The 6,773-nt window shown below is 43.3% G+C and overlaps 1 protein-coding gene across 3 annotated transcripts in view; it reads right to left on the minus strand.

Moving 5' to 3' along the window:
- Positions 1-6,058, minus strand: part of LOC111846268 (glutamate receptor ionotropic, kainate 4-like) — a 217,078-nt gene extending 211,020 nt beyond the window's left edge. For 2 of the 3 annotated variants that reach the window (XM_023816307.2, XM_023816304.2), the window contains exon 1: positions 4,939-6,051. The gene's annotated coding sequence lies outside the window, so the exon portion shown is untranslated. Of the gene's footprint in view, positions 1-4,938 lie in introns of all 3 variants that reach the window. The other variant, XM_023816305.2, reaches the window with a different exon arrangement.
- Between the last annotated feature and the right edge of the window lie 715 nt (positions 6,059-6,773).

Here is a 6,773-nt window from a genome sequence, read left to right on the forward strand (position 1 = left end):
ATTGAGCTATACAAGCAGAATACAAAAGCTCATTTACCGTTAGTAATTAAGAGGTACGGTCTATTTAACCGAGTAACGTCCCCTCAGCGTGTCATCCACGACATTTCTTGAACAATGCTGGCTTATTATTAAAAAATATTCATGTAAAAACCTTCTGTTTCGTAAATGTCCCTCCCCATTGTTCCATTTTTCACTTTATCACATACATTTATATTTAACAATGCTCTTTCGAAACCGCTTTTTTTACTTTTGGAAAATGTTGCATAAATCATAGATAATTCAAATGCTTGCTCTTATTCTTCTGGAAAATATGAGAAGCCACCTAAAACTCAGAAAACATTTCCAGAATGTTACATTCCTACCTAGGATACATTTTACTGTTCCTGAAATATTGTACAAACAGTGCTTAACCTGCCCTGTAAATCTTGATTTTTCCTGTACAGCATTAGGAATATTGAGAATACTAAAATAAAGATAAATGCATTTAACAAAATACTACTTTGTATTTAGACATTTCTATGGTATTAGCAGATGTGAGGGAATGTTATTAACAAAATATTGAAATCTAAACTTTCATTCTAAACTTTGCTAGGTTAATTGGATTAAAAACGACACACACAGTCTTTAAAGGTCACTTTCATGATGAAACACCTTACAGAGTCAATATTTTAAATTCATTAACACCTGTTCTCAAGAGCATCATTTCCCAATCCAGTCCTCAGGATCCCACAGAGAGTCCACATTTTTGCTCCCTACCGGAAGCTGGGACGCAGCAAAAATGTGGACTGTCTGGCAGGGCGGCAAAAACATGGACCGACTGTGGTTCCCTGAGGACTGGATTAAATCAGATACTGTAGCCAAGATGTGTGAAAAAGTGTTGCTGAATTTTTAAAACCTGCAACGCTTTCAGTGTCATTCTCCTGCCATCAGAAGTTGTCCGTTATGTTAATTTTTTCCCCCTTTCCCACAACCCTGACCAGGAGAGAAGGCAGGAAGACGATTCGACGGAAGGATTGTCTTCCCTATTCAGAACACATCCCAGAGGACATCAGGAAATTAGACTCCAACTGTTGAGCTTGGTCTCCTTATTAAAGGGATGTGAGAATCATTATGACAGCATTACAACAAGCCCATGTTTAGGTCTTTAATCTGGTGAGGCTCTGTTTTCTCATAATAGAAATGCTTGAGGTTGTAATTTTCTGAGATATCCCTGTTACTGATTTCAATAGTATTATGAGGACTTTAGCTGCCAGGACTTAAAACCAGCAATTTTGCAGTATGACACAGGTTGAAGGATTTCAACAAGGAACAAAAAAAAAACAACAAAACTTTGTCTTTTCCACATGTTGCTCCAGAAAATGGGAATTGCTTGGAAGATTAATCATTTTCAGAGGTCATTGAAAAAGCCATTAAATGCAAGTAAAACAATCAAATCGATAAGGATCAAAACAAACAAAAAAAAAGAGTTAGCAAAAAACAGAAAGGTATAGCCAAGGCTGTTTTGATAGGTACACGTCAGCAGTTGGGGAGCTAATATTGCACATTAATCTACCCAGGCCCTTCTGACTGCGGGCAAAATTAGTCTGGTGGGGAATGAAGGCAGTTTCATCCCATTAACATGAGTGATCACACTTACAGGGGACATAATGACCATTTCCAAAGGCAGGTCCAAAAAAATGGCTTTGACGTGGGTTTTAAGGTCTGTTTGCCACAGCGGTGATATTTTTATCGTTGCAAAATGTACTCGGAGGGGTCCTTGAAAGTAAATATAGCAAATGATTGTCCACGTCGCCGAGCCGCTTTATATAACATCCCAGATGATGAATGCAGCGCACAGTTTAACCTTCCTCTCAATGCAGAACTCCCACCTCCTTGTCCTATCCGTCAATTGATCTGGCCGTCAATGAGTTTATGCACCTATGCTCTGCTCTTCTGTCCAGGGGCCGTTCCAGACGGCAAACATGTTTTCCCAGTCAGTCATCCATAAGAAACCAGTTAGACTGAAGCCTTGAGTCTATTCATCGGCTGTGATGCCGCCTCAGTCATTTTCGCACCTACTTCTAAATGAAAAACTACATTAAAACTGGTTTGGCAATGAAATATCCTCTGTCCTTTACACTATGCTCATCATCCAGTGTGTAAATATGAAAACAATTACAAGCAAACAAAACAAATACAGGAGAGAGAAGCAAAGCCCAGACAGAATCAGCATTAATTGCTGGAGAAAAAGAATGATTATAGAACCATGATAAAGGTGACTGTTTTACAATATAAAGCCCCCAATTGAACAGCACATAATATGTGTTTACGGATGCCATGGCAACGCTTTCCCCCCCCAAATAGTGCCGCGTGCAACTTCTTGCCGCCTTCATTGAATCGCCATCGATTTGATGCTGGGAGAAAAGCAATAAGTAACACAATTGAAACAGCATATGGCACAGGGTTAGACATAAGAGCCACGTGTTATTATGGGAATATTGATCAGGCACGGAATAAAACTGGATTTTAATTAACAAAATAAAATTACTGCAGAAGAACGGCTAGCTGTGAGTGTTTTTGCAGTAAAAAGGAAATATGCCATTGGATGAGTGGGATTTTTAAGTTCTGTTTCATGCTACTGATCATCGGGGGGGGGGTGTAAGCAAGAACATTATAGGAGATAAAAACCAAAACTCACCAACTGCAAGTTACATTAGAACAGACTCTACGGAACACAAAAGTTTTCTGGTGCCTTCCGGCATTGTACCATTAATGGCCAAATCTCAGCCCCTCATAGTACCTCGCACCATTAATAGCTAAATCCCAGTCATTCACCCCATTAATGACTAAATCTTAGTCCCTCATACCATCCAAACCACTTGTGTTCTTCAGGATCACAGGGAGTCTGGAGTCTATCCCAAAACCTATCAGCACAACGCAGGGAACCACCCAGGATGGAGCGCCAACCAATCACAGGGCACACTCACACTTCTATGGGCAATTTAGTAGCTCTAACGAGCCTTAGCATGTTTTTGGACTGTGAGGGGGCTGGAGAACTTAAGTACCCAGAGGAAACCACATGATGACACAGGGAGAACGTGCAAACTCCACACACATGGAGCCATGGCAGAGACTCGAACCCACGTCTCAGAAGTGTGAGGCAACAGTGCTATCCACTTCACCACTGCCTAACTTGCACCATTAATAGCTAAATCTCAGTCCTTCATAGTACCATGTTCCATTAACGGCTACATCTCAGTTCCTCTCTCCATTTTCAGAAATGTGTATAGATTCACAGTAACCGACATGAACAACAGCAGACATTCTCCCGAAAATAAAAGTCGAAAAAAGCCACAAAAATATTAAATGTCCTGAGGTTTTCTCAATATGCCAAAGCGTGCCACATATCCTGCAGACATTCCCGTCATTGACTGCTTTCAAATACATTTACAGCACTGCTTGCGAGTCACACGACTAGCGAGTTTCCAGAATCCATGCCTGAAATGCACTGACCTACAAGATTATGGTGGATCTTCATTATATGTGCATGTATGTCGGTGTAGAGCAGTAATGCACAAAAGAGCAGCCCACAAACAGCAGTTAGGGGTAACCTCACCCTGAGACAGAGTAACAGGTAGCATGTTAGGTGGTCGCCACGGTTCATGGTGAGCAGGCCAACGATTTCCCCAGATAAAACACCAGCGTTGAGGCATCAGGTGTGAGCGACAGCATCTCCTCTGCTTTGTGTTGGAAATGCCTAATATCCATCACAAACTCCTGGTCCCTCAACAGGGGGATAGGGGCAAAGGGGCTGGGAACCAAGAATTTCCATGTAAATGAAGACACACTGAGCACAGCCAGAGTGCCGGCATTACCCACGAGGAGCAAGGCCAACCAGAACTTCAGTAAGGGTGCTAGTGATACGTTCTCTTCCTACACATAGTGTACGGTTCCTGATTAATAACCTTCAGCGCCATCTAACCCAAGTCTGAGCAGATAAAGTTTCCTCTTACATTAACATCAGCTCCATCTTTGCATTTCTACCACTGGACAGGGACCTTTATGACATACCAGGAAACGATGCCAATAGAAGGATGCTTCTGCGATTATCAGTCCACCATATGAGACAAAAAAATGAGTCATTTCTGACATCTGTCTTTGCTTTTAAAAAAAAAAAAACGACACACGAAAGCGACACATGGTTAGGATTATGAATTGGCGGCTCAATATGCCATTATGTGAGGTGATTCAAATACGATCAAAGATTAATGAAAGCTACTCGCCTGTATACCACGGTAAGTCAAACGTGCTGACAAATCCTTCAACTTACTTAGCCGGATTTCACGCGTTAAGGCGGCGTGCGCCCTAACCTTACGTTTGCCACTTGAACCGGCCCTGTATTTAATTGGATAATTGACAGCCGATAAATAATCCTGATTTGCAGTTATTTCACGAACTAAGGCATGTGTAAAACAGGCCCGTGACAAAATGAGATGAATGACTTCTTGCGGGTTAATAAAGTCATATGTCTAAAGGCTACACGGAATAAGGGGCTGAATGAAAAACAATGTCGGTTCACCCCCATTCATTACGCTTCATCGTACGGGCTCTTCACAGCGAAATTGCAATGGATCTAGAGGGGGCTGCGATTTGATCGACTTCTTCTGAAACCTCATTACAGAACAGCCAACCGTGCCGCCGTTCATTTTGCTATATTAAAAGCAGTTTCGTGGTGGAAAAGGGGGACTCGCTGTATCAATACTACTGCAGTTACCGGTATCTTATTCACAATGAGGGGAAAGGGAATCGTATAAGGGAAAACAAAAATAAACAACTAAATCTGATTATTCTGAAAAGTGAATTATTCTATATTTGAGGGTAATGAATGCATGGGGTGTCTCAGCAACATCTACAAATCAGTGGAAGTTAGCTGGGTACATATCGGGACGAGCCTCTTACCTGCCTCCTGCGCATCAGTCTGTGTGTCCGGCTTCGCTGGTTTTTATTTCCCCCCGCTCGAGATATCACTTAATATGCAAGTATTTTTAAAATGAGCTTTCTTAGTATCTCTGGAAACTACATGCAGATTTCTGAGCGCGTACCACCCGGCGCAGTCCGCCGTCTTCTTCCCTTTTTTTCGGAGCTTTCAGCGGCGCAGTTTTGACTTTTTAAATAAAAGATACAAATGAATGGGCGATGGCGGTGTATCCAAATACTTCATAGAAAACAAGTATAGCTGTTTATTTAGCAACGGGGTAGCAAGGTGATGGGGGGGGAGAGAGAGAGAGAGAGAGAGAGAGAGAGTGCAAAGCGCACCCGCTGAATGGCCGCAGCAAACAGTTGCTGATGATATTTAAACAATCCGCTTTTCTTAAATCCAATGGGAGATCCAGTCCCAGACCCTCGGTTCCGCTCTCTTCTCTTCTTCGGGGAAATTTGTAGCAGGGAAAAACATCTAGTGGCTCTTCTCTCCTCACACAAGGGCTTCGCTTCAACTCGCCCCTGCTGTAGTTGAAAATGCTTAGCGCAGCAACAGGGACCGGATCGCGGCCGGAGCGGAATGAATGTCCACGTCCGAAGCGCAGCCTCCCTCGCCGCCCTGGCCGCCAGCCACCCCGGCCGGTCTAAGTCTCCGAATTGGCTCGATGGTACACAGTGATAAAACCGAGCGGAATTAGGGATCTAAATATTTGCTGCTTAAAGACAAGCGAATTCCCGAAAGGCAGCTGCTCCAGCTTCCTATGCGCTCGCTGCCGCCGCCGCTGAGCTGGACGCGTTCGGCGCTTTAAAGTGATAAAAACGCCGCACACATCATTTCCGAAGACAGCAACCTGCTTCAACACGATATTAACCTATATATACATACCCGTGTATTAACTGCGAATAGGCATCTGTGCGGAGCCACGCGTCGCCATGAATTTCCCGATGACTAATTTGTATAGGATATATAGTTTATAATGACTTGCAAGTCCCAGGCTGTTAAGTAAAATAACCTACAAAATTACTTTAATGATTAGATTCCGATGAAGTAATTACCTGTGCAGTTCAACATCGCAACTGTAGGCTATCGACGATTCCGTGAATGTAGTCATAAATCGTCGTTGGATGAAAAGCTTCCTTGGGCGGGGGGGGGGGGGAATTAAAATCTCCAAAAGCTGAATAACATTAATAATATGCTAAAGAAGGTTTTGCATACGGTGGGGGAAATTGAATTTCCGAGCGTGGGCGATTTCACTCATTTGCACCCAGTTAGTTTAAAGTTATCTGTCCTTCATCGACGATGCGATTTGTAAAAGAAAGCGGCCGGCTTAAGGTGTGAGATACAACATGTTTCATTAAAACGGGGAAACTGGCAGTGGGTCTGGGGATGTAAACTAATAGCCTGAAAGTGCACGAATGGCAAAGAGTAGGTGAGGGACAAAGAGGTCGGTCATTGAACGTACGCTATGCTATTAATCGTGGTGTGTGTGTGTGTGTGTGTGTGTGTGTGTGAGCGCCTCTAAGCGTGGGGTAGCATGTTAATTAGACGTCCTAGCTGTCGACTTAAATATTAATAAATTGCAAATTGTGAATACACTCACATAAAGTGTAATATTTATGTTTTACCAGTTTCATTTTGCGCAAGCATAATTTTCCCATAACCTAAGGACGCTGACAGGGGCCGCAGTTAAACCGAGAATCGCTGCTTCGCTCGGCTCTTCGTGGACCACCTGCCGGCACCCCACGTGGATGAGGTCCATCCGCCCCCACCGGAGCCCCGGATCGAGGTGCCTGGGTCTGGATGCGCTTGCCGC

Source organism: Paramormyrops kingsleyae, chromosome 18, assembly GCF_048594095.1.
Source record: "Paramormyrops kingsleyae isolate MSU_618 chromosome 18, PKINGS_0.4, whole genome shotgun sequence".
Lineage (NCBI taxonomy): Eukaryota > Metazoa > Chordata > Actinopteri > Osteoglossiformes > Mormyridae > Paramormyrops > Paramormyrops kingsleyae.